The sequence below is a fragment of the Xyrauchen texanus genome, chromosome 29 (assembly GCF_025860055.1).
Source record: "Xyrauchen texanus isolate HMW12.3.18 chromosome 29, RBS_HiC_50CHRs, whole genome shotgun sequence".
In the NCBI taxonomy this organism is placed as follows: Eukaryota; Metazoa; Chordata; class Actinopteri; order Cypriniformes; family Catostomidae; genus Xyrauchen; species Xyrauchen texanus.
In genome coordinates this window covers 7,523,328-7,550,920 of record NC_068304.1, presented here as the reverse complement: position 1 = coordinate 7,550,920, position 27,593 = coordinate 7,523,328, and the positions used below count along the sequence as shown (strand labels likewise).

The following is a 27,593-nucleotide window of genomic DNA, read 5'->3' as shown; positions in this document are numbered from 1 at the left end:
ATCTCATATTAAATTGTTTCAAAAATAAAATAAAAATCTAACATACAACAAAGGCAATCAGAGTAAACACAAAATACAGTTGTAATAATGTTATGTATTTACTAACTGGGCTTATGTGAAAAGGTTGTTTCCCCCTTAGTTACTAAATCCCCAAATCTATGAAACTGCAATAAGGTCTCACCCAGTGGCACACTATGCCAAGGTCGAAAGAAATTCCAGAAATTATGAGGAAAAAGGTGATTGAAATACATCAGACTGGGAAGGGTTACAAAGCTATTTCAAAGCCTCCAAAGAACCACAGTGAGGAACATTATCTCCAATTGGAGAAAACTTGGCACAGTAGTGAACCTTCCCAGACGTGGCCGACCTTCCAAAATTCCTCCAAGAGCACAGCAACGTCTCATCCAGGAAGTCACAAAAAAATGACAACATCCAAGGAACTGCAGGGCTCTCTCACATCAATAAAGGTCACTATTCATAACTCCACTATCAGCCAAAATGGCATCCATGGAAGAGTGGCGAAAACCACTGCTAACCCAGAAGAACATTAAGGTTCATCTGAATTTTGCCAAACAAACCTTGATGATCCTCAAACCTTTTGGGAGAATGTTTTTGGACAGATGCATCGAAATTGGAACAATTTGGAACACAGGGGTCCATTACATCTGGTGTAAATCGAACATAGAATTCCACAAAAAGGACATCATACCCATGGTCAAGCATGGTGGTAGTATGATGGTGTGGGGTTACTTCGCTACTTCAGGGCCAAGGCAACTTGGAATAATTGAGGAAAACATGAATTCTGCTCTCTAACAGAAAATCCTAAAGGAGAATGTCCGGTCATCAGTCTGTGAGTTGAAGCTCAAGCGCAACTGGAATATGCAGCAAGACAATGATCCAAAGCATATGAGTAAGTCCACCTCTGAATGACTAAAAAAAAGCAAAATTATAGTTTTGGAGTGGCCCAGTCAAAGTCCTGACTTGAACCCAATTGAGATGCTATGGCAGGACATTAAACATGCAGTTCATGCTCGAAAACCCTCCAATGTGGCTGAACTAAAGCAGTTCCGCAAAGAAGAGTGGGCCAAAATTGCACCACAAGGTTGTGCAAGACTGATCTCTAGTTTTCTGAAGCATTTGGTTGCAGTTGTTGCTGCTAAACGAGGTACAACCAGCTATTAAGTTTAAAGGGCAGTTCGTTTTTCATATAGGTGAAATAGGTGTAGGATAACTTTTTTAACATCAATAATATATATATATATATATATATATATATATATATATATATGTATATATTATTGATGTTAAAAAAGTTTGGGTAAGGGGTTAGTCTTTAAGGTTGGTTTTAGGTTTGGTCAATCTTCTTAACAAAAAATCATAATAACATTGTTCTTTGGTTCTTTTAGCTTTCTCTACAGGAGTCAAATTCTCACATCTCTGTATGCAAACTTGTACAATTTATAACTATTTTGCCATCTCGTACTATTATCTTGACGTCTCATGAAAGCTGTTTTTTTAATATGTCAAAATTATTTTTAGTAACACAAATACGTCTTTCTTTCTTATGCAGTTTTAATGAACATCACAGGTCTTGTCAACACAATGGTAGTGGATTCCCCCCTGTTATTCCCCCCTTCTCTCCCTATAGTTTTTTAACCTCTCTACTGTCCTCTCAATAAAATTGGCAAGAGCCCCAAAATAAAAAGGAATGTGTACTTGACTTGGCCAATTAACCAGTAAGAAGCGTGGGAAACATTACTCTTCTAAAACATACCACATAAAATATACTACTTTTCTAGAAGAACTGGTAACAGTGAAAATGTAATTGAAAAGTACATTTGCATTTCCTTTATGAAAAAGCAGTGCTGGCAAAGCAGTAAAAGAATAGTGTTATGAATAGCTGCATCAGAGCTGCTGTGCCGTTATCTTGACACTCAGCATGTGTCTTGCTTTCTGTCAGCTAAGACTCAACACAGTCAATGGTTAACTGATAAGACTACATTAATGATCCATTTGTTAATGGTTTATGAAAGGGTTCATTAATGACTAATAATTAATTTACAAATGTATTATAAATCATTCATATGTGCTTATAACAACTTGAAAAAGGGTGACTTTCATGCAACCCTTGCCAAGTAGTGAACCATTTTTACATGTTATAAATGCTTATTAACACTTATTTAGCATTAGTAACCTATGTAAATGTACCAGTATGTAAAGTGGACATATACTGTATAAAACAATTATTATGAAGTTGCCAAAGTTACAAACACATATACATGAAGTTCAGTCCCATGGCTATCAGGCTTTATTATATGATATCTGCTGTGAATGAACATGAAGATCTGAAAAGTATTTATGCAGAGGACTTTAGGTAACTAGGACTAGGTATGTTGGGACAGCACGCGGAGTAACACCTTTCTTTTAACATCAACGTGACAATGAAAGTGACAACACAAGTGAGTCAAGACTTTGCAGTAATGAATTTACCTAAACACAAAGTGGCATAATCCCTCTTTTTAATCCCACTGTGATAGTCTAATTTTGCTAAATTGTGATATACATCATAAATTAGGGCATTTTGTGTTTTTGATTATTATAAGAATAAATATTAAGCATTTATAAGATGTATACACTATTTGGCTAGTATTGCATAAAACTTGCCCTTTTCAAAGATGTTGAATACATCTGATATGGGTTTCAGAATGAGGTGTGCCAAAATGGCTCGATAGTGCCACCTACAAGATTTCAACATTGCATGCCTCACACTATGTTTCATCTATACGAAACTCAGTACACATGTGTAACATGCCAATACCAACAAATAAGTCTCTTGGACCCATGCCCTAAACTCAACAGGAAGTCAGCCATTTAGATATTTCTCTGTAATTGTTTCTCAGTTTTTGCCATTTCTAGGCCTCGTACTTTAACAAACTCCTCCTAGAGATTTCATCGGACCATATTCAGTCAGTCTAATCTAAAGGCCTTGGTAATGCTAAACTGGGAGCTTTTGAGATTTCACAGCATGGCCATGGCGGTCTAACAATATTCAATGTTTCGCCATGAAACAGGAAGTTGTTATAACTCATACAATGTCCAGTCTGCACCAAACATCACATGTTAATAATAGTCCCTGCCTGAATACACATACATGCCAATATTAAGTTATAGTCATAGCACCACCTACTGGCAACAGGAAGTGACATGTTTTGATGTATAGTTATAAAAGTCGTATTTGTTGTGAAGTAATAAGTGTCTTACCTCAGGAAAAATTTACTTTCCAGTCAGATGCAGCTGAAGTAGGCCTAATAAACTGCCTGAGAAAAATGCTTTGTCTTGTTTAAATATCTGTTGAGATATAAGATTCTATCAGGCTAAATGTCAGTATCATTTTTCTGATGTTATTTCCGTATCTTTGATCAAATTTGTTTTGAAATAAAAAGCCTTTACCTCCTTAACTCTCTTGTCCTCTCAAAATTACATACAAATACATGACCTGAAGAATGAAATACATTATAACATAAAAAATGATACAAAAACTGAATGCCATTCCCCTGGCACAGCAGCCCCAATGTGCACCAGGGTGTGAGGGCTCATTCATCGCTGCTTGCAGCTTTACATTTTATTGGTTTTATTCCTTGGATCTTACATAAATTATCTTCTAGATTCTTTTCATTTTACAGCATTGTGTATACTCTATAGTGCTGTATAAATACATTTGAATTGGACTGTGGAGAGCGGAGGAGGGACGGGGCCGGACTGGAATGATGCCCGCCTGGTCCCCAATCAGCCTGATGGGGTGCGCGAGGGGAAAAGGCTGCCGGTTTGACTGGAGGTTTGACTCCAGTCCGCCCGGGGAGGAGTGGCTGTCGTCTGCCTGAGTGTGTGGAGGAGTGATCGGGGACCACTCGATGGCGCATCAGAGAAGCGGTGAGTGAGCTGCCTCTCTCTGTCTCTCTCTGTTGCTCCGTGTTGGCCTTTTCCCTCACATATTTTTTTTGTTGTTGTTTTCCCCTCCTGTCTCCTCCCAGGTCGAGGAAGGTGGGGATGACCAGCCGGCAGACAGGACACAAGGCACCCTCCGCAGGGAAAAGGGGGGTGTACGTCATGCCGGGGGCTCCCTTGCCTGAGGCAATGGCGGGTGGTGTGTTGAGCAGAGGGGGCGGGCCGGGCTGGAATGACGCACACCCGGCCCCCAGTCAGCCTGATGGTGTGCACGAGGGATAAAGGCGGCCGGTGACGACAGTTCGACAGAGAATTACAGGCAGCTGCCCTGTATGTTTTTGTGTGTGACTTTTTATTTCATTAAATATTATTTATATTGTTAAGCCGGTTCTTGGCTCCTCCTTGCCCATCTCAACCCCCTTACAAACGAAAAATAAAGTTTGAATATAATCTGTAAATTAAGCTATTCCACAACGAGAGTGCTTCTATATTTACTTATTTTGTATTTTTGCATTATAATTCCCTCATACATTCGGATCTACATCACCTGAAGCTGTTTGGAAAGTTTAGAGTGCATCTGGAATGTCAGCTGTGTAATTCTTCCTCTCCTCATTCAGGCGCGAACTGCAGTGCTGCTCTCACTTGTCATCATTAGATTTTAATGTGATCTCTTGTTACGTTAAATGAAATCAAACGACTATTCGACAACGAATATTTTTTTATTGTCGAAAACATTGACTAATCATTTCAGCCCTATTCCTGACAGACTGATTCATGTGAGCTCTGTCTGTTTATCTGTGTCTGATCAACTCTTCAGACCTTTGCCATCCACCACAATTTCAAACATATTACTCTCATACAGTATATAAACCAGAAACATTATGTACAGAAAACCGCTCCCTCTCTCTTCACCTGACCGCAGCACTCATAAAAGCAGTGAGCAGCTCTGTGATTAAAAAGAGCCTGAGATGATTCAGCACTGGATAAAAGCTTTTGTTGTTTATAGGAGGAGGTTCCAGAGAGAGTGATGGAGGGGTGGGGTTTTGTTTCAGTTTGTGTCTAACTGGGGCTTATTGCAAAGGCCTCCATCATCCGTCACCATAGCCAAAACACGCTCTCGACTGTGTGCTCTTCTAACAGAAACACTGATACAATTAGCCGTCCCATAATGCCCGTCAATGACACGATACAGGATGTTTGTAATTACAGCCGAAGGGTGTTAGGCAGGTGTTACAATGGGTGGAGAGAGGAGGAGGAGGGGAGAGAGAGAGAGAGAGAGAGAGAGAGCGAGAGAGGGAGGGGATATGGGGTGGGGTGAAAGGGATCATATAATGAAAAATAAAATTTTCTAGGGATGTCCCGACAGGGGCATGGTAAGGATTTTTGGTCTTCTTGACAATCTTGTTGCAACCCATACAACATTTAATTTTTTCTCAATCGCTTTGGCTAAATTCTCTAAACTGTTTTATGGGACATCTTAACTCTACTGCAGGTCTGCAAAATGTAGTATCTCACCAAAACATTTAATTCATGCTTCAAAGCATACAGTGGTTATTGTGTCAGTAAATTGGCCAATGCCACCAAAATGAAAGTTTTTTGTCATCGTGTGAGCCGCACTGGTCAAAACGTTTAGATGCTTTTTCACCATGGCAGTCAACCCTGGAAATGTTGGTTATATATAAATTTCATTTTTGCTCTACTTTTTTGGACACTGACTGCTTACTGTACTATACAAGTTATACAGTTTTGTCTGGCTGAATGCTATTGTGTATCATACTGATATACATGTGTTACATGTAAACTGAAATTTTACATTTGCATGGCTATTTCACATTTCTTACATGTAAAGTCATTTATAGTGAACAGTAAATTGTCACAAAATGACATCCATGCAAAAATATGTACAAAAAAAATAAAAATTTAAAAATTTAAAAAAATAAAACCTGCTGTAGTCAGAAAAATCAATTGTACCTCCTCACAGTACGTAACACTACAAGTTCCGATCTTCTTGGTGGACATCCTGTCACTCATGTTGGTCTGGCCAGAGTTTTAGCAGACATCACAAACATTCCATGTCATAGATATATATGGAATATACATGCATGTCTGACAGATTTTGATAACTGAATGGATCATTTAGCATGTGATGGCTCACACTATGAAAGAATGTTTAGAAGTTGTGAAGAGTATGACAATTTCACTGAGAATCAACTCATCATTTGTGATCACCAAGGCATGTGCATTTAGTTATTGTGCAAATTGTAGACAGTTGTACTTACTCTTTTGAACACATGTGCCAAAACATGTGCAGTTTGCTTAAATAAGTAAGAAATACAAATCTGGTGTGAACAAGAAACTAAATGTTCAGAGATTTGAACTTATTGTTTTAAAAAAAATTATTCTCATTCGAGAATTGAGCCAAAGCGATTGAGGAAAAACTGTATTATTAGTTTTATATTTTTTTTTTATTAAAGGTTATCGTTATTAATAAATACTAACATAAGCATGATTGCACATTCAATAAGAGACCCTATAAAACTAATATGAGTTCATTAAATTAAATTTATGCATTTAATTCAACTATATTTGATCCGACAGTAATCCTGCTTTCTACTCATTTGAAATGATAATAGATTAGCCAATCATAACAGAGCTTGTTACTTAAGTCTTAAAGAGACAGTTACAAAAACAGCTTGTTTTTCTAATACTCAGAGAGAGATTGGAAACTGGTAAAGAAAAACTAAAGGCATAGGCTATAGCGATTGATAATATATACAGTACACAATGTGTAAATAGAACCATCTTCTTTGCACTAAGTGCAAATGGTGTTAGATGCTATTTTCACCGCTAATGAAATACTTACAGAATAGTGGCAGCATGTATATTGTGTTTATTTAGAGTTCCACAGACACCCTACACCAACCCTAATCTTAACTTACCAAATATAACCATGGTTTTTTGTAGTAAAATCGTAATAATAGCAAAATTACTATATTAACACTATATTACTATAGTAACTATCCTGTATAGTATAGTATCCCTGACTGTTACCATGATTAAATAACTGAGGAAATCAATCTTTAAATTAATTTGTATTTACTATTATAAGTAGCAATAAAGGGAATTTTAAGAGTGAAGACACGAAACAGGACACCATAGTCGTCCGCACGAAAAAGCACATCCACACTGTTGTTCCACCCCGCACCACTGCAGCAACAATAGGGTGCAGTTTTCCTTCAATTTCCATTCTTTCACCAGAGTTTTGGAGTTGAAATAGCCACGCTGTGTGGCAGGTGCAATTTACACCTAGTGCAAATAGTCACTTTAAAAACTGAAATACTTGGTGCAAATATGACATCTTTAAAGGTAATTTTTAGTTGATGTTGTCTTGGACTCATCCTATAGTTTACAGTCAGCCATGATTACTTGAGTTCATGAGTGAAAGAGTCCAATAACAGGGCGGTTACTAAGATTTAGCGTAATGGCAGCCCCCATGAGGGGACCCTCTCCATATAGACTAAAACAGCGTTTATACCTTTTCTAATATCACTCCTATGTCTTCATCCCATGTGAGTGGTCAAAACTGTATACATATATTTCAAGATAACAATTAATTTATTTTGGAGTAAAACTTTAAATTAGGAATATATTACTGAGTGCACCTTTAAAACTCACAATTATGCTGCTTTAGTTAGGTCTGCAGGAACCAGAAACCAGAAACATTGATCGTGGTCTATAACTCTGCAATAAATCGAATGGCATCTATGCTAATATTATTGTATTTGTTTCCCTGTCTCAGCCTCTGGACTCCTGTCCTGAGGTCACTAGAACCGGCTGGATCCAGCTCCATTCCTGCTTCGTGTCGCTGAGTGGTGATAACTAAATGCAGTCGGTGCCAGCCAAACATCACTTCAGTATATTACGATGGACTTCAGAGGATGAACTGATGCCAACATCCAACCATAAGATATGGGATACTTCATATGCCACTGCCTGAACCTTGGACTTATGTTAGACCTCTCCAAAATTACCAGCCAATTGAACTGTGACGTACCTCACTGACCTCTGCCTGCATCACCTCGGTCTAATGATGGACTACACTCTTGAAATGGAATACATAGACTATCAATTGCCAACAAAACACTTCATCAGCAAACAAACAAAGGACAATTGCATCTATGTGAACTACTGCAGTTAATCTAGGATGGACTTCAAAGACATTAGTCATTAATCTTACAGTTCATACAATATCTTTGTTTAAACACTGACCCTTAATACTTGCTTAGGTTAATAATTTTAAACCATGAGTTGCACTATAAATAAGTAATATTGGCATTATATTCATGATGTTAGCCAGAGGGGAACTGGCCCTCACAGTGAGTCTGGTTTCTCACAAGGTTATTTTTCTCCATTAACCAACATCTTATGGAGTTTTGAGTTCCTTGCCACAGTCGCCTTCAGCTTGCTCACTCGGGTTATAAATACAATTATTATTTAATTACTTATTTTTAAACACAATTCACAATCGTATTGAATCAAACTACACAATGATGAATCTAAGATATTATAGATATTACAGTTTCATTTTCTGCTAATGCCTGATTTTCTGAAAAGCCGCTTTGAAGTGATGTGTGTTGTGAAAGGCGCTATACAAATAAAAATGACTTGACTTAAAGAAGCAAATGGTAAGTCCCATGTATGTATGAACCTGCTTTCACATTGGTGTGTGTGTGTGTGTGTGTGTGTGTGGTATAGTGATTAGTGGTTGGGTATGTGCTCGAGTTCAGTTCAAAGGCTGAAGTTTATCTCATTTATCCTTGCTGTCAGTATGAGCTGATCAAAGCTGAGTAAGACACACAGTTCACTGATTCTGTCACTCTCCGTTAATACATGTTTGATCAACACTGACACACCTCTCGTTTTAAACGCATCTAAACATGTTGAATAACAGAAGGTGTGTCAATCCACTCTTGTCCTTTGTCATAATTCAAATGAAGGTATGGCATCACTAAACCCACACACACAACACACACTCACACACACCTGCGTCAGAGTGAGACACCACTTTTGCTTTATATTATTCACGTTGGTAGATGACTCATTCGTTGTGCACACACACATACACGTAACATATATGTGTGCATTCAGCAGTGTTGTGGAACATTTTGAGGTAAAGATAAACTCTTCTCTCTGCCCTTTGAAACTGCACTGAAACATTCACCTCACCTTAATAGCTGCTCATGCCCCACAGACAAAACAACACCACGGGAAGTAATGTTTCAAAAATAAAACTTAATATAAGTACACCACATTTACTACGGGAATGGTTAAAAAAGAAGTTCAGACTTTTGGTTCTTGCTTTTAAAAAATACATTTAAAGGTTCCTCCAGCAAGTTTTGTTAATCTAAAGGTCAAAACACTCTATGCAAATACTTAAAGATGCTTTTAGCTATGCAAGCTCAAGTTTGTACGTTATTGCGTTCGTAAATGCGCCCAACTGTTATACATAACACATCGCTGCCATAAGTGGTGCCTTAGCAGACATTAGTCTAAACTGTCCCTTTCTGTTGTGAGTTACTCTTTCAAGAGAACTACTGTCATGGCAGAGCAACAGTTTGAAGAGTATATTGCTGAACAAGTAAGTTAAAATTTATATATTTATTGCAACTTACCATAAAATCAGCACATCTAGTTTAATGGACTTTTGAAGGTCTATCGCCCCATTGAGTAATGAGATTTCTTACCACCAAAATAACACAGGAAGTCCCTCTCTATGCAAGTCTACTTAGCGAAGATCTTTGGAACGCATACCGGCAAGCTACTTTCTATGCATACAATCGAAAACAGTTTGTCGAGATTACGATCAAAGAACATTTTTCATATCAGCAGTAAAATCTGACAACACTGATATCATAAGCTACATTTTTCAGGCTGGTCAAGCTAATATAAACTCGATGTATAGGGTGGTATAATTTCTCACATTTATTTTAATACAAGGGCTCCATCTCGTGCAATGCGGTCTCTGAGCATGTTCATCTGGGCCGCTTGTTGGCAATGAGGTGGCCAAGTGCTCCTCAACATAAACAGCTCACAAAGACTACATGGAAAAGCGTTTGCAACCTATTGTAATTCTATAATTGGAAGTCATTTCAAGTGAAACAGGGTATTCAATGAGACAAAAAAAAGGTCGGAACTTGGTTTTATTTATTAAGAGTTGGTTGGATTTTGAAAAGTGGCCCTTAAATATGAGCATGGAGCCAGGTTGATGGAGGGGAAGGTGTGAAAAAATAAATCCTTGGCGATGTCAGTTGAAAAGAAAGATGTTTCAGAGATGGTGTAAGTTATTACATTTTGATTGAAGATTACCTAGAAAAACATTTGTTTTCTTTGGCATAATTGTTTACTACTTTTCCCATTAAGATCAAGTATCAAGAAAGTAAATAGTGTCAATTGTGATTTCACATGTGATTTAAAGTCTTATCTTAGAAGTGATTAACTCATAGAATACTCTGTTTATTACTCAAATTCTTAATAATAATTACTAAAATTGGAACAAAGAAATGATGTGACTGTGGCGACATTCTTGCAAAATGATATTAAGTGGTTAATTACATGTATCACGCCAGTTCTGCGGAGAAATGTCCACTGTGTGGCACTAAAATGTAACATTTTGTAACCCGCACACACACACACAAGATGAGACAGTCACAATGTATATCAAAACTGCGTTTATTTGCAGGCAAACAAAAGTACAGCATGGAAAATCCAGAGGGAGAATGGTCAGGGTAGCGTAGGGTCAAAAGCCGGGGAATCAAAGAGAGTAAAGGGGGCAAATCCGGGAGAGTAGTCGAGGGGAGCGAGGGTCAAAGCCGGGGTAAACAGGATCGAGAGGCGGGTAAACTTACAAAGGGAGTAGTCAGGGGTACTAGGGGAACGAGGAGCTGGCAGGCTAAGGGGCTAATCAAGAGGAGTTCAAGAGGGAATCAAAACTAGATGAGACTAGCGGGGGCAAAGACACGGGAAACTAAATACAATAACCAACACGAGTGAGACGAAAGGGTTGTGAAATATATAGGGCCGAGTGCAGGTGTAAACAATGATAGGTGATGAGACGAGTGCAGGTGAAACTAATGTGCAGGAGTGCAGATGACGCGAGTGCAGGTGGTCATAATGTTCTGGGGGATTGGAAACGCGTGAGAATCTCGAGGAAGGGAGATAACCTACGAGCATGTGAGCGAGTAGGAGCAAAGTAGGCGTGAGGGCTCGAGCGAGCAAAAAGAGCGTGAAAAGCTCGAGGGGGCGGAGCGAGGGAGTGAGTGTGTGTGCGACGAAGCGGGGATGGGGCAGAGGAGCGGGGTTTGTGACACATTTTCTCACAAACAGATGCGGGTTTTCAGGTTAATGCTCTATCGAGTTTTAAATCAGTGAAACCCTCCCTGGCCGAAACCTAACCAATAAAAGCAAACGTGAAATGCACATTATTTGTTGTGCTTCTTTGACACTTCGACATGTCAATCCACATGTTTTAATGTCATAAGATAGCATTATGTGAGGAACCGTGTAAAAACTGTTTTTAAAATGAAAATCTGCTGTTTGTTTTTGTAGCGCCTCTAGTGTTCATTTCACCATGAAACTGCAATGAAAAAATCAAACAGTAGCATTATTCTAAGAGACCAGTTTGCATAAAAAACAAATTTGTCAATTGAAATGAACTCTAAACATCAGATGTCCTCTCCCACTAAGATCAGACAATTCCTCTGCCATGCTAAAGGAGTATGATTTGATTAAGATTAATTCATTGCAATTCCTTTATTAACCAGTGTTTTCACTTTTATTTACTTGTAGTTTTGCATTTATTTTCCCTTAATTAAATTATTTCAGTTTACATTTTTTTTTTTTTTTTTACATCTTTTAGTAAACAATAACAACCCAGTGTGCATGCAAGTATATATAGTCACCTAATAGATCTCCTGCTGCTGAAATGATGCCAGTTTGCCAAATAGTCACAAACCCTGAATATTATTCTGAGGGCCGTTTAGCACTCAGAACAGCAGTGAGGGCCTGTCTGCAATCACAGCTAGGAAATTCCCCCTGACCCCTGATCACCTCAACACACTCACTGTTCACTCACCCACAGGGCTCTCTGTGGGGCTGCGGTCAAGCTAAACTACATTAATTTTAATGGCCAAGTGGCATAATGTGAGTTCACTAAAGGTCTCAGACAGTGGGGTGGAATTTATGGTCGTAAAATTGAGCAAGTTTTCAAAATGTGTCCTAGAGAACCTTGAACATTCGTGTCAGGTTTTATGATGCTCAGATTACGGAATAAAAGAACATGATAACGTCTTTTGTTGTTTTGCCGTTTTTGGATTTGTACGTTTATTGTTTGTTTTCTCTTCATGTTTAATGTGAATCTTGAGGTGAGCGATAAATCGAGGTCTGATGCGGAGTTGATTAGGATCTTTGTTTTGCAGATGGTTCGTGAACAAACATACTGAAAGATTTATCTCACTGTTTTTTTCTGAATGTTTCCTTGGCCAATCAACTGCTTGCTGCTGATCTTTTTACCGAGCTCTTACCTGGAGGAAGTTCCATAAAATGTACTTGAGGTAGTTGTACTTTATGGATTCAAGAGGTCAGATCCAGTTCAACTTCTGTTGATTCACTTAAAACTAAAGTGTGCAACTTTATTAGTGATAAAATACTTCCTCCTGTCCCTGCTTCATGTGCAGAAACAACTATAACTAAGCCTATAAATAGGCTAATTTTCTCTGAAACACTATCTTTGTGCCACTATAAAAATTCCTCTATTTTGAGCGACCCATCCAGCTCCTCTCAACAACATTGCCCAATTCTGTAAGTTGGGGACAGGGCTATCTTTTTGTTCGATCAACGGGGGCAGGGCATATTCAGAAGGCTGTTTGAAAACAGTGGCTACGTTTACATGCACCCTCTTAATGAGATTACAATGCGACTAAACTGTTAATAAGTAATAATATAATCGCAGTAAGATATGTGGAGTACTTCTACTTTCAACTCATTCAACTCAAAATCTTGAGTCTAACTCAGCTTGATCTAATGAACATTACATCACCATGACAACATTTTTGCAAAACACAATTATGTGTTTCATTACACGTTTGGCTGCAGTTTTCCAGTGAAATGTCATGCGGGAGGCGCCAAAATTGAGTGTTGAGTGTCAGACAAGGTTTTTAAGGTGAATATTAGACTAGATTCGTTTTAATGAGTAAAACATACGGTACCTCCCTAACCTATAACTTTAACCTAAACCTAACAAATATTGTTCTAAAAGTAAATGAGAGGTAAACAAAATAGACATCTTTGCCCTAAACTAACACCTAAACCTAACCAATAGTGTTGTAAAAGCAAATGCGACATGAAAAGCAAATTTTCTTAAGCAAACACGTAATTTTGTGTCACATATATTACGCTATGGTCTCATATATCAGCTTGCGTGCTTGGCTGGGCTCGAACCACAGTTTTTCGAATATAGTTGTGTCTGTAATACAAGCATAACATTTTTTTGATACAGTTACAAAAATATGAAAAACATATGCAGTATAGTAAAGTGTTTCGGTATCATAACAAAGCAGTGTGTGTGTGTAATAGATCAGAAATTAAGTGTGTATAAAGTCATAACAAGCAGTTGTACTCACGATTTGTGTAAAAGTTGTTGTGCCTCAATTGCTCATTTAACGGCGACAAAACAGAGAACACGGCACGTAAAAGTCAGTTTGCAAAAATGTAGTTATAGTAATGTTTATTTTATGAGAGTAGGTTGGTCTAATTCGTGAACCACACAAACCAGCTTAAGCAATTGCAAAATGCACTAGTAATGTCAATTTGAATTGAGTAATTTTTTTTCTTCACAAATATGCAAATGAGCCTTACTACAAAATGTGCCTTTAATTAACGTTGCACTACTACCACTGCCCCAGGGCAAAATTACTTTTTTTGTACTTTTTCAAATGATCATAACAACAGTAATTCATCAAATGATGGAGAAGAGCATTATGTTTTCGCATCACCTGAATTCCATTATTGCTTTAGTGAATCGGGTGCTAAAACAACACAAACAGTGTGTGCAAATTAAGAACACTATCTGCGGCCGCAAGTGAATTCTTCTCTGAGATTTGTTATTCGTGGTATTCCAAACCCAACGGCTCTTTCAACCTCTGTAACTCTGATGACACATGGCTCCCTTCTCACCTGCTGCATGGTACTCAACCAAACTTGAGAACCTGCCAAGAAGCGTCGCCCACCCATCGAGAACTGTCCAAACTCACAAGCTCAAGCAAACTGCTTAAAAAGCCATCTGAGCTGCATACCAGTTCATACGCAATATTCAATTCTGAACACTGTAATCTGTCCTGACCTGTCATGTTCGATTAGATCTCGCAGCACTGACGGAAGTATAAGACAAGCTCTCAGCTCACAGAATTTCATCAGCACACAGTTTGAGCCAAAAAGGTGAATGCAGTGCAGTCCTCTGTGACTGCAAATGAGGTCTAATATACCTGGATAGAGCTATACGTTAGCGTTTCCATTCATCTCAAAGTCAGTTTCTCGGCTAGTGCATGCAGTCCTGGAAAAGTATACGACCTGCATACTGCATCATTGCTTATGGACACTCAGTTCCAATTACCTTTGTTCAGCCAATCACCTTAAAGCTATCTGACTGATTAATCTGTATGAGAAGGTAAAACTAAAGGTGCCATTATACCTTGAGCCATATCAAAGTAAGAACAAGTGTCATGTCATTTCGAACAAAATATGGCCAAAATAAGGTGTTTTTGAGTTTGTTGTGGTGGTTTGAAACATATTAACAGCAGAAACTTTAAGGAAAACGTCTTACTCCTCCACAGGTGCGACCCGGTGCTCGACCTACTTTGCCAGCAACATCTTGCCACCCTTGAGAGGAACCAGACTTAGCTTGGGGAGCCTAGTATCCTCTGGCATGGCACATGTTACAATAAATATGCATATTCCAAATATCATCTAGTTGCATTGAATAAGTGTGGTGGGGTGCGCAAGAGACAGATAAAGTGGGTGTGGCATCAAGCCTCAGAGAGGCATCTATTAAAAATAATACTAAACATAAAATGTCCATAAAAGGAGAAAATAAAGTGTCCAGGGGGAATGGTGATCAAAACAAGGGGGAATCTAGCATCTTCATGGTGAATCAAGAGTCCGTGAAGGGTGGGGAAGTGTCCAAGGAATGGCCCAAGCATAAATGGGGTCCAATGGCCGCATTTGCTCCCCTCCTTGGTTGCGGCACGTGGGGTGGAGGCATCCTTCACAGCCTGTCTTCCCTTGTCTGCGGCAGGTGAGAGTGGAAGGCAGGCCAGCATCTACCCGTTGGCAGCGAAGCATGCTGTTCTCCCCGGTGACACGTGTAAATCGCACTGGAGGTCCGAGTAGCGGGTCCGGTGACGCATCTGATTCGGCCGAACCCTTCCCACTCTGGTCCTAGGCGTGCAAGGATGCAAGTGTGTGAACACATGGAGATTTGAAGCCAGCTCCCCGAGAAGAGGTGTGCTCTGTGTTTTAAAGGCAGCGGTAATGAAGCATTATTCACATAAGATGTGCTTCATCCACCACTGTCAGAACAAGGCTTATTAACAATGCACCTCTTCTTGCTCTCCAGCCCAACTCCCGTCAAGAGCCTGACTGAAGGACGGCCTTAAGAGGGACGGGTCGTTCCACCACAACAAGTTATATAGGTCATGTGAATGTTGACGAGTCAATACAGCCCAGTCCTCTGTAATACAGCAGTTGCAGTAAATGTTAAAAATAGCTATGCTGGTCACCATCTCCACTGCTTCAGTGAATTTTAGGACCTTAAAGTGCCTAGCAAGTTTACAGCTGTATGGCAGGTCTGATTCAATTTACAGTATCTGTGCCCAGAGGGCTCTAATGATGCCATCATCTATGCAGCCAGAGATGGCACATGAAATGTAAAATCTGAGCAAGAGGGTGGGCAGTGGACATCTGTTTTCAACAGGACTGACTGAAGATAAAACCCAACCAAGCGTCAAACCTGCTGACTGCAATTTACAATGACACTCTCACTTTCAAGCTCACTAGATTGCTGAGGCGGTTCAAGAGGTTTGTTGATGGCCGATAAATGTTTGCTGTAATTGCTGATTTGTGATGAGTATCACCACCCAGTGAAGTGTCTCAAATGGGTCTGTGATTGCAACTGACGTTCTGGAGCATTTGACATGCTGTAAATATGAAGCCGTTATGACTTTGCAGCTGTTCGTGCAGTATTTAGTGTTGTTCTGTAGTTGACTGGCTGTTCTGACAGTTCTCATCAGGGTTTACAGACAGCAGGCTTTGTCTTCAGGACGTTTAGAATGTGCATGGTGCTGTCGGCTAATGTGTTGTAATAGTATTTAAACAGCTTGTGTCTAATTTCAATGTAGATTAGTCTTAGTCTCAACATGGCTAAGGTACCAGATTAATACAACAAGTACTGTTGAGGATGATATAATAACTGAAATTGAAAAGTTCAGAAATCATCAGATCTCCAGAGTTTGGTTTGAGGCACTTTAATTATTTTCTATGTTAAAATACTTTCTCATAGCCGCCCAGTTTAATACTCAGAGTCAACTATAATTAAGCCATTCGTTTGTTGTTATCCCTGAAAAGGGTAAATGATGTGCCTCTATGGTGCTTTCAAATTCTGATCTGTTTGTTTGAATGGCTCAATACAGCAACATTAATTAAACCAATGATGTCAGATTAAGGAAGGAAAATCTGTTTGAACAACCAATAGATGGAGATAATATTCGGAAAGTCGGTTGCAAAACAATGCTTATTTTGCAGTTCCGTGACACTACTGTCGCAGAAATGACACAGCTTTAACTAGGTATCTACAAGCAGAACTTTACATTCTGCTTTGTTTTCTGAGTTATATCTATGACATAGTCTGTATTTATTTCTGAAAATCTGATTAGAATCTACACACATACATCGTTCGTAGAGACTACTACTCATTTTAAATTGAATGTAAGAACAAAATAAACTACTGTTGGTTGTTTAACATGTTGGTCAGATGGTCTCTTTCTGTTTATGCAGGCAGTTCTTGGTCAGAATAAGCTTTTGCTGTGGATCAGAGGATTTGATGTCAGATTTTACTTTCATTTGGTTGAAGTGAAAGCTGTTTTCTGAACGAAGGTGCACAACAAGGATCAACACCATAGTTGAAAACTGAGTCTAGGGTAAAGTTTATGTGGTTTCACAATTGGTATGACGCAATTCAACCAAATCTGAGGAAGTGAAGTGCTATTGAAGATGTATAATTTGCCTAATAATAGTGTACTGCAATTCTCATTGCTGCTTGTCTCTGCAGAAACTGCCTTTCGTGAGCTGTTAGCAATCTTAGCATCTATTGAAATGCATCTACGCCATTATGTGCGTGTTCTGTTTTGGTAGTAAAACCATACAGACAAAAACATGCTTAAGAACATGATGCAAGCAATGCTTTCCAATTGTGGTGTTTTGTCCTCCTTGAGTAAACAGATGTCACTGAGACTTATGTTGGCAATGCAAACGTTCTGCATTTCTGAGACAAATAATACAAAGTGAAAAGAAAATCCTGCCGAGGGAGGGGGTGTTATTGATCTTGAGTACAACCAAGCAACTGAACCAAGTGTGAAACACCCAGTGCTTGTCCAGTATACAATTCTAACAGTCTTTTCTTTGACACGCTAAGTCTCAGACTTGGAAAACAACATGAATCCACATTTGATTCACGTGTATGATTTTAATTTGCAATTAACCATTCAGATTTAAGACACAGGGGTTTTGACTAGCTTCTAGAATGACCATACTCTGGACAACTCACTGGGTTACTGGAGGGGAAAGAGAGACACAGAGAGGTTGATGAGTTTTCAATGAATCATTAATGTTTAACAAGTCTATTTTTGTGGGTGAAAATCTGGTGACCCATCTGGGGTAGGCCTGTTCCTCATTACAAATACACTGAAAATCACTGCAGAATGAAACCATTTCATAAGGCTTTGACCCAGAGGAAATCCTGGTTTGAGCAGCAGTTTAATTAAGTTCATCATAAGTGCTCAAGAAGATATATTGAAACTGCAGTTTGCCAAGTTACAATCTTCTTATAGTGTAGTTATGTTAAAGAGTTATCTATTCCGCTAGTAAACACAGACCCAAAAACAGAAGTGTGTAGAGTAGCCAAAAACTGTACTCAAGTAAAAGTACAATTACTTTAAAAAATAATTACTCAAGTAGATGTAAAAGTACTAAGACATATAATTAGGATTAAGGTAAGAATGTATCCAATCAAAAGAGGACTCAATTAGTGAGTAACACGTTACTTTCACAAATGACATAATAGATGTTAACCTCCCCTATAGTCCATTAAATAATACACACTGAACATGTAGTACAGCATTATTATTATTATTAATAATGTAAATTCTGTCATCATTCACCATCATGTTGTTCCAAACCTATATTACTCTCTTCCATGCAACACAAAGTAGATATTAGATAGAATGTTTGCCTGAGTCACTATTTACTTTCAGTGAATGTTTTTTTTCTCTCCATATTATGAAAGTGAATGGTGACTGAGACTGTTAGTTGCTAACTTTCTATCTAACATATATTGTGTTCCATATATTACAAATTGTCACACTGGTTTGGAAAAACATGAGGGTAGCTAAATGATGACAGAATAAAAAATTATGGCTGAACTATCAGTTAAAAGGGATTGTTCACCCCAAAATTTAAATTCTCTCATCATTTACTCACCCTCATGCTATCCCAGATGTGTATGACTTCCTTTCTTCTGCAGATCAGAAATTAAGATTTTAGAAGAATATTTCAGCTCTGTAGGCCAACATTTTGATACTCCAAAATGCACATAAAGGCAGCATAAAAGTAATCCATAAGACTCCAGTCGTTAAATCCATGTCTTCAGAACTGATATCATAGGTATGAGTGAGAAACTGATCAATATTAGTCATTTTTTGCTAGACATTCTTCTCCTTGCCCAGCAGGGGGTGATATACAGAGAAGAATGTGACCATAACACAAGAAGAAGAATGTGAAAGTGATCTGTTTCTCATCCACACATTCTCATATCACATCACTTCTGAATATATTGATTTAACCACTAGAGTCTTATGGATTAATTTTATGCTGACTTGTGGGATTTTGTTTAGCTTTAAAATGTTGCCACACATTCACTTGCATTGTATGGACCTACAGAAATTAGTAATTTTTCTAAAAATCTTCATTTGAGTTCAGCAGATGAAAGAAGGTCATACACATAAGAGGTTGCATAAGTAAATAATCAGAATTAAATTTTTGGTGTGAACTAACCCTTTAAGGGCTCTTGTCAGGTCTGGATGAATTTGTAAATGAGAGGAGAGGTTTGGAAACATTTCTAGTAATTATTACAGTGAAAAAGTGAAAATGCCCCACAAGGACATAATATATAATGCTGAAATATAAACCAAAGCAAGATCATACTTTATTAATGCCTTCTTTCGCTATTTCATAGCTTTTAAAGTCCTGCGTGGATTCTTATTTCAATGTAGTTACAGTTTTCAGTGTTGAAAGAATTTAGATCATAATTTCTGTACAGCAGTACTGTTGCTCTCTAAACACAGAGTACGTAGCCTATTGAGTAGGGCACCAACCTCGGTCTTGAAACACTCGCCGTGTCTGAAGCTGCCCCCTATCAACTATACCGTGCACTATTTCCAGTGTCTGATATTTTGAAGAAGTGACTGAATTCTGAGTGAGTCACTTGTTCCTTACTTTTGTTCACTCATTATTATCCACCATGCACTCTAATTTTATGTGTGCATTTGATGTACACTCAACGATGGTTAATTGTCCACAATCCACAATGGGGAAGCTGTACGAGCTAGGAGTTTACTGCTTCCTTCACTCATGCAATTTTTTATTTCATGCTGAATGTATTAAATTATTTTTTGACAAATCATTACTTGATTAAAATAACATAATAACATACAGAGAGACAAAACATACAGATACATTTTAAAATATACTCTTTATTTGATCAAATGTGTTTACTCTTTATATTAACAAACAGTATATATTAAAAATTACTAACAGAATGAATATTTATTGTGTTAATATATTTTTTAATAAGAATAACAAGTCCCATGTGTTTTAAAAGTTCATATGTGATGCTGTTTCTGTGACAGCCCCACAGCTCCGAAACTTTGTGTATACATCAGTGTCCCAATTCACTCACTCATTTTGTTCACTCACTGCTGAGATATAGTGCACTAACTGCCATTCATTATATAGGAAATAGTGAATGAGTGAACATTTTCAGACACAGCCACTCTCTTCGCCATAAGATTGCCTCATGCCCCTCGCTGTGCACGTGCAGAAATGTTGTCTGTTTGTGCTGCAGTTGTCAATTGCGAGAACAGCAGAGCAAAGGCATTTATTTACACTTAACTTGGATGTTTACATGGATTTATAGTTAACCTGCCTGAAGTAGCATCAATAGTTTCCAGTACCCCCATGACGGCGCAAGTTAAATGCGTAAATACTGCTCATGACACGTGGGATGCGGAACAAAGCACACTGATATATTGCTGCACTGATTTAAAAATGTACACTTAAAAACTGATGTCATAAGAGACTCATAATTTAATTGAGTGAGAGTAAGAAGTACCCACTTTTAAACCTACTCTAAAAGAAATATTTCCCCCAAAAAGTTACTCGAGTAAATGTAACATGTTACGACCCACCTCTGCCCAACACATTGACTGATCTTGGTGGCCGTTTTACAAAATGACATTATGCGGTTCATTACGTGTATTATGGCAGTTCCGTTGTATCACCTCTAGTGTTCATTTCACCAGGAAACTGATGCTGTACCTACAACAGTAATTTAGCAAAAATGGAGGTATAGTAACTTGACTCCGAGACCAGGTGTCTGGTTCCCAAGCATTTTGTGCTGATAAGCAACATGGTGGTCCACTATTTAGACCATCACCAAACCAGCACTAACTATGAAAACCAGCTTAGATCAACATGGAAATTCACGATGCAGCTGTTTTAGCGGCAGCTGTGTTTCAGATGATTTATTCCAAGCTTGGTCTTACCTTTATAAACAGCAGCAGACGGAGGCTCATCTCATTCAGAATTTTCCACAGGTCCTGTACAGGAAAAAGACAAAAACTGGATGTAACAACTTCAGATACTATGATAATAATTGTAATTTCATGGCAGACAAATGCCAGCATCCTCCGCCCCATCCTGCAGCCCTGACAAATACCAAAAAGCAAGTGAGGTGTAGATTTTTTATTTTATATATTCATTTATCTTCCTCCACAAGAAAATATTCCAAAAGACTAATCTTTCTCAGAGCATGTGATTCTTTTTAATCTGCATGCGTGGATGAAGAGGTTCTGTGGAGTTGCTGTACTCTTAACGATTAATGAACCCAATTTGCAAAACTGACCTTTTGCGGTCAGTGCGGAGCGTAAAGCTTAATGCCTTCAGCTCAAGAGCCACCTGCAGATAAGACCCGCAGACAGAAAAGCACAGAATGAACTAACTTCAAAAATTCAACTCCTCTGATCAGTTCTAAGACATTTCAGAGGAAGGAAAGGAGTGGATTGATAAATTTAAACTGGCCTACACTAACACATATACACATCCTGCCGTTCAGATATTTAGCCTTCATTCTCTGTACCCGCAACTCTGCCTACATTTACACTAAAAATATGTTTAAACCACACAGAGAATGTGTCTCTAAATGCGAACAGCTTAGTCACATAACTCGCTTTCTCTGAACAGAAAAGGAATAAGATATTCTGATACTGCTTTGTAAGCATCATTCAAAACTATTTTAAAAGGACAGTTCACCCAGAACTGAAAATTCAGTTTTTATTTATTCAGCCTCACGTCGTACCAAACCGCTATGAATTTCTCCCTTTCGTGGAACACACGGATTTCAGTGAATAATGTGAATTCAGTAAATCTTCAAGTCTTTTCCCTCACACAAAGCAATAGTATGGCTTTAGAAATATGGCAATACATCAATAACATCAAACCTAATTGGTTCTTGCGTATCTCTTTACCAAACGCCATCAATCATGACACAAGAACCAATGAGGTTTCATGTTACTGATGTGTAGCCATAATGGATTTGTGCTCTGATTAAAGGAGTTACCGGTAATCAATGATTTTATTTGATTTGAGAGTGAATAACAAGTTTTCGGTCTGTTTATCGTATGCTTTCAGAAGGCTTGAAATATGTTGCATAAATCGCATGGATTAATTTGGTTGCTTTTTAATTCAGATTTAAAGTGAGAATCTATCAACTGCCATTGTTTTGAAATCAGAGAATGGAACATCCTTTAAAATGTCTCTTTTTGTGTTACACAGAAGAAAGAAAGTCATACAGGTTTGGAACAACTTAAGATGAGTATGTCTGAATTAGCATTTTTGGCTGAATTATCCCTTTAAATAAGACCTAAAGGCTGGTTTGCATTGAGCACAAAAGTGTTGTGGTGTTTATCTCATCAGTCGGCTTTAGAGAGAAGGCCTCATGCTGTGCTGTAAAGTCAAAGCCATAATTTAAGGTTAGCAGCGTAGCAAAATAACTAATCTGAGAAAGACGTCTTCTCTCAAACTGGCAGCGGGATTGATTACCGCTCTGTGTGTATGACATTTGTGTGTATGATACAGCACATTGAGAATGCATCAGTTTAGTTTAGTAGTGACTCCGTTATCAATATAATATTTTTGCCTGAGGCCTTTTGGTATCCATTACTGCTCTCTGATATTTCTGTGTATTGTTTTTTTAACCATAGTCTACGTCAACCTACTACAAAGCAGAATGTTTTTCTATATTTGTAGGAACTTTCCATTGACTTCTATTGCTTTTACACTTAGCTAATCTCTATTTCTAATTTATATTTCCAACCTAATCAGCATATTACAAAATAGTTTTCCACACAAATTCAGACCAGATATGCCGAATTCCGGACAAACGCCACCATTTGGTGAATGTTCATGCCCTGAAAATCTGCCACACTGTGCCTTTGTCTTTTGTTCTCTGACCTGCAAGATACTAGAGGTCAACCGATATATCAGTTTTGCTGAATAATCTGTACCGATAGCTATGTCTGTGCCCTTCATAGTAAAGCCCATAGTATACTTTGGTTTTACCGCAAACACTTAACGTCTTCATGGCCTTTCAAATTATACTTTATTTCAATGGCCGCATAAACAGGTGGTTGGCAAATGCACTCTACAACTGCTGTGAGATATTGGATTGTTTCCTTTCAGGAGTTTAGACCTTTAAATATGTCTTTATATTTCTTGAGACTCCAGTAACAGAAATGCTGGTATCTCCTGACCTCCTCACACACACATTCTTGACATGCACAGCCACATTTGTTGTTTCAGCCTTCGTCTACATATTTACTGGTGATTACATGTTCTAGTGCTGCTTTGTGACAGCAACAGCTCAATTGTGAGTGTTGCCACCTGGTGAACTGATTAGTGAATTAGTAACTAATTAGACTGGTTAGTGAAAATAATTACAGCGCATGCGCATATGGCGTGTTCACAGTACAGAGAGTACGTGTTTTTTTAAATCGGGCCGCACATGTTAAGTGCTCGAGCACTCTGCTGATGACAAAATTTGCAACCAGGTATCATAGTGAAAATGTGACTTTATTCACATTTTTGCAAAACTTGTTATATGTGTATGGGATCAAAATCCTGCCAAATGTATTGCAGTCATGGATCCAAAAATAATAAGCGTGAATAAAAAAAATATTAGCGCAGATACAAATATATCTGTCAATTTTGCTCTAGTAAGTCATTTAAGCAGTAACTCACCTGGTAGGGTGATGGACTTGGAGTTGGAGGACTGCTGATCAAGTCCAGACCTGCCCTCAAGCTGATATGTGACATAACAGAATCATAGAAGCAACACGAAATTACGTGGTTGCTTCAGAAAATGTGATTTTTCATTTCACTTCTGCATTTTAAAACTCTAATGTTTAAGTTTAGGCATTGATTTGGTAAGGATCCTTTTTAAACTTCTCATTTATATTTTAAAATTCACCTTAAAAAGGCACCTTAAAAACGCAACTGAATACGACACAATTTTATTTGCTTTTGGTGCCCCCAACTGGACATTTTACTGAAAACCTGTAGCCAAATATGATATACAGCAAGTACATTTTTAATTACAAAAATTATGTAATGTTAACGTGCATTTCATGAGACCAGGCTGGAAATTCTCTATGCAGATGCCTACCGAAGTAAACTTTGGGCTTAAAAAAGGCTAAGAACATTTTCTTAGAAAGAAAACACATTCAATAAATCAAAAAAAAAAAAAAAAAACAATCAATCTGTCATCTGCTTTTTTCACCACCTTAGTAAGCGTTATTGGCAATGCAATATTTATTAACCTATACGAGATACAACAATGAAGTTATTGAAAGTACAGTATGCAGCTTTTCTCTCAGTACTCTTAGTGTTATGTTTAGGGTTTGGCTTAGTGGTATATTACAGTAATGTGTAGTGAACTTGAAAGGTGCGCATGCATTCATCTGTAGTTCCTGTTGGCTGTTCCTCACAAGATCAGAGCTTTAGGCTTAACTAAATCTGAATGTTGCGAAACGCAGCATATGACTCTCACTAAGGCAAACGTCACTATTACTATTACACAGAGATAGGGATTTGAATAATCCCCTAACAACACCCTAATGACTTTCCTGAACACCCTAGCAACTACTTATCAACATGATTATAACCATTCAGAATACCAAAGCTACACTTGTAGTAATGCTCTGGCAACCACCCCGAACACCCCAGCATTGTGATAGCAAGTTTTGCAAGGGTAAGCACCACTTACATCTTTTTAAATTTAAAAATCTAGTTATTATTTTGCATTCTAATGTTGTTACATAAACCTCTCCTGATGTTTCAACTTCATGAGACCATGTACCTGAGGTTATTAGTGAGAGTTGGTTATGTGTCTGATTTCACATGTCTGGTTTGTCTCAGCATGCATTTGGGACTCATTCCAAATTCAGATCCAGCTAGAAAATATCTGTAGTGGTACAATTTGTTCATGGTTTTGATTATTGCAACTGATGTGTCATACAAAAAAACACTACAAACATCAAAGTACCTTGGTTCTATTCGAAGTACTTTTTGGAATGATGAAAATATGATACATGAATACGTTAACCATAGGGAACCATGGCATACCATCAATGTACCATGCTTGATGCATCATTAAAATCTTGAGTTCAGGCAGTAGCACTGGCTCAACCAATAGTTTGGAGCAGGACTGTTTTGAAGACCAATGGAATACATAGATAGGTAGTTATGACTCTAGTGACTCTATACAATGCTAAAGGCTATATTGTTTAGCATTTCTCATATAAACATCTTTTAATCTTTCAAAAATACACATAATCACACACACACACACACACACACAACAACAACAACAACTGCCATTGGCCACTAAGTGGCGGTGACGTCACCACGACGCTTGTGCCAGGCTATGTGCACGTTAAGGCCACGTGAAGTGTCGAACACCCGCTGGCAGGAGGTCACGGGACAGATCCAACAGGTGACATGGGTCGACTGACTGAGATGACTGGCTGATGCACCACCTGTACCCCTTACTGTGCCAAACTTGCTGTGATTTAGCCACCCGGCACTCTGCTCGTTGTTGTGAGCGTTGCTCCTCTGCCCTCCGTTGTTGTTGGAGGGTGACTGCCTCAAACTGGCCAGTAGCGTCCTTCACAAGCCTCCTCCAAAGAGGCCGATCTTGACATCGCTGATACCAGTCATCGGCAAGTCCACTCAGCTCCACATCCACCTGTACCACACCCGTGCCGCGCCCGCTTAGCCCCCTCTATCTGGCCGAACAAAAACTGTTTAGGCATACGCTGGCTGGGCATGCGGGCTACATAACCCAGCCAACGCAACCTTGCCTGCCGGAGGAGCTCACCGATGGTGATGAAAGGAGAGAATCGTGCGTCTGTCCATTCAGGTTTTGCACTGAGGAGCCGAGAGTAAGGTTCGGCCATAACAGTGGCTCGGTTCAGCGTCGTGGCCAGGGGGACACAACATCTCGTTCATCATCAGGAAACGGAGGTTACAACAGTAACCTAGACGTTCCCCGTATGTCGCTCACTTCAACGTTGTGTCAAGTGAAGCGACACTAGGTATCCCTATTCAATCTCGCCATGCGCTGAACTGTGTATGTGCGCTGCTGATGCAGGTGTGGGCAGGCAGTTGCATGCCAAAGCAACAGGCTGCGTCAGACTGCACGTACCCTACCCCAACGCCCCATAAAATCATCATAAACTTTTTAGGTTCCCGGCACCGCGAAGGGTGAACAAAGTGACGTGCCAAGCATGGGAGCATGCCGCGCCAGCCACACCTTTTCTCTCTCTATGTTTCTTGCATAGAGTTAAAGTGGCTGGGGCCATCTTAACGCTATCCCATGCATCGGGGAAGGTGTTCTTTTCCAACTCCTATTCTTTCAGGGGGGAAAGACCCTGCGGAGAACACCCCCTGCCTAGGCTGTGGGGAGGTAAATAGTGGCAAAATACATCACATGGGTTTTCAGGCCACATGTGGGAATGGCACGGTTGTATATCCTATCCTACGACTGAGCATGCTCGTTGGTGAGGCGCGCTGTCATTGAGACTGAGTCTAACTCTATACCAAGAAAAGAGATGCTCTGAACCGGGTTGAGCTTGCTCTTTTCCCAGTTGACCTGAAGCCCTAGACGGCTGAGGTGCCTGAGCACCTGGTCCCTTTTGGCACATTGTAACTCTCGAGAGTGTGCTAGGATTAGCCAGTCGTCGAGGTAATTGAGTATTCCGAAAGGGAGGACTTTGAACTGATACGCCTGGCCATCGAATGCGGACTGTAGGAAGGGTCAGTGTCGAGGCAAGATAGAGACGTGGAAGTACACGTCTTTCAGGTCTACTGCTGCGAACCAATCTTGATGCTGGACTCAAGTTAGAATGTGTCTTTGCTTTAGAATTTTGAATGGGAGTTTGTGTAAGGCCACATGGGTCATCTGTCTCAGGAAAGCCTGGGAGCCTTCTGGGTCCTTGAGGACCTTTGGGAGATATATCTGTTTCTTCACCACTGAGAATTGCTGGGCAAAGTCATCAATGATGTCATTGAATGGCTAGCCGTGAAGGTGGTCAGGAGGATGGAGATTTCCAGTCCAGCCCGGGCAAGCATGTCGGCCATCTGGGCGTCAGCCTCCATCACCAGCCGGCTCGTCCTCAATCCCGTGGGAAGAAGGAGCGACGCGGGGGGAGGCTGGAGTAGCACTCCTCCTTAAGAAGGAAAGCCGCGACCACAACGTTGCCATGGTGAGGTTCTTGCAGTGAAAACACGAACCATCCACAAACGCCACCTCAGTGTGATCGCTACCCAGCCACACGAGGCAGTGCCTCTTACCGTCATGAGAAGAGAGAACTCGACCGTATCCAGGAACTACACACGGGCTGAAGGGCATCTTTATAAAGACCCGTCCTGAAAAGGACATTCAATGCCAGCCGTGTATTTGCTCTTTTAGAGAAAATAAACCCTTTCAT

General features: G+C 39.3%; 1 long non-coding RNA gene across 1 annotated transcript in view; it reads right to left on the bottom strand.

Moving 5' to 3' along the window:
- The window catches only part of LOC127622866 (uncharacterized), a 109,589-nt gene that overhangs the window by 41,258 nt on the left and 40,738 nt on the right, over positions 1-27,593 (bottom strand). The window contains exon 2 of the long non-coding RNA XR_007968017.1: positions 21,093-21,146. This is a non-coding gene — a long non-coding RNA (uncharacterized LOC127622866). The remainder of the gene's footprint in view (positions 1-21,092; positions 21,147-27,593) is intronic.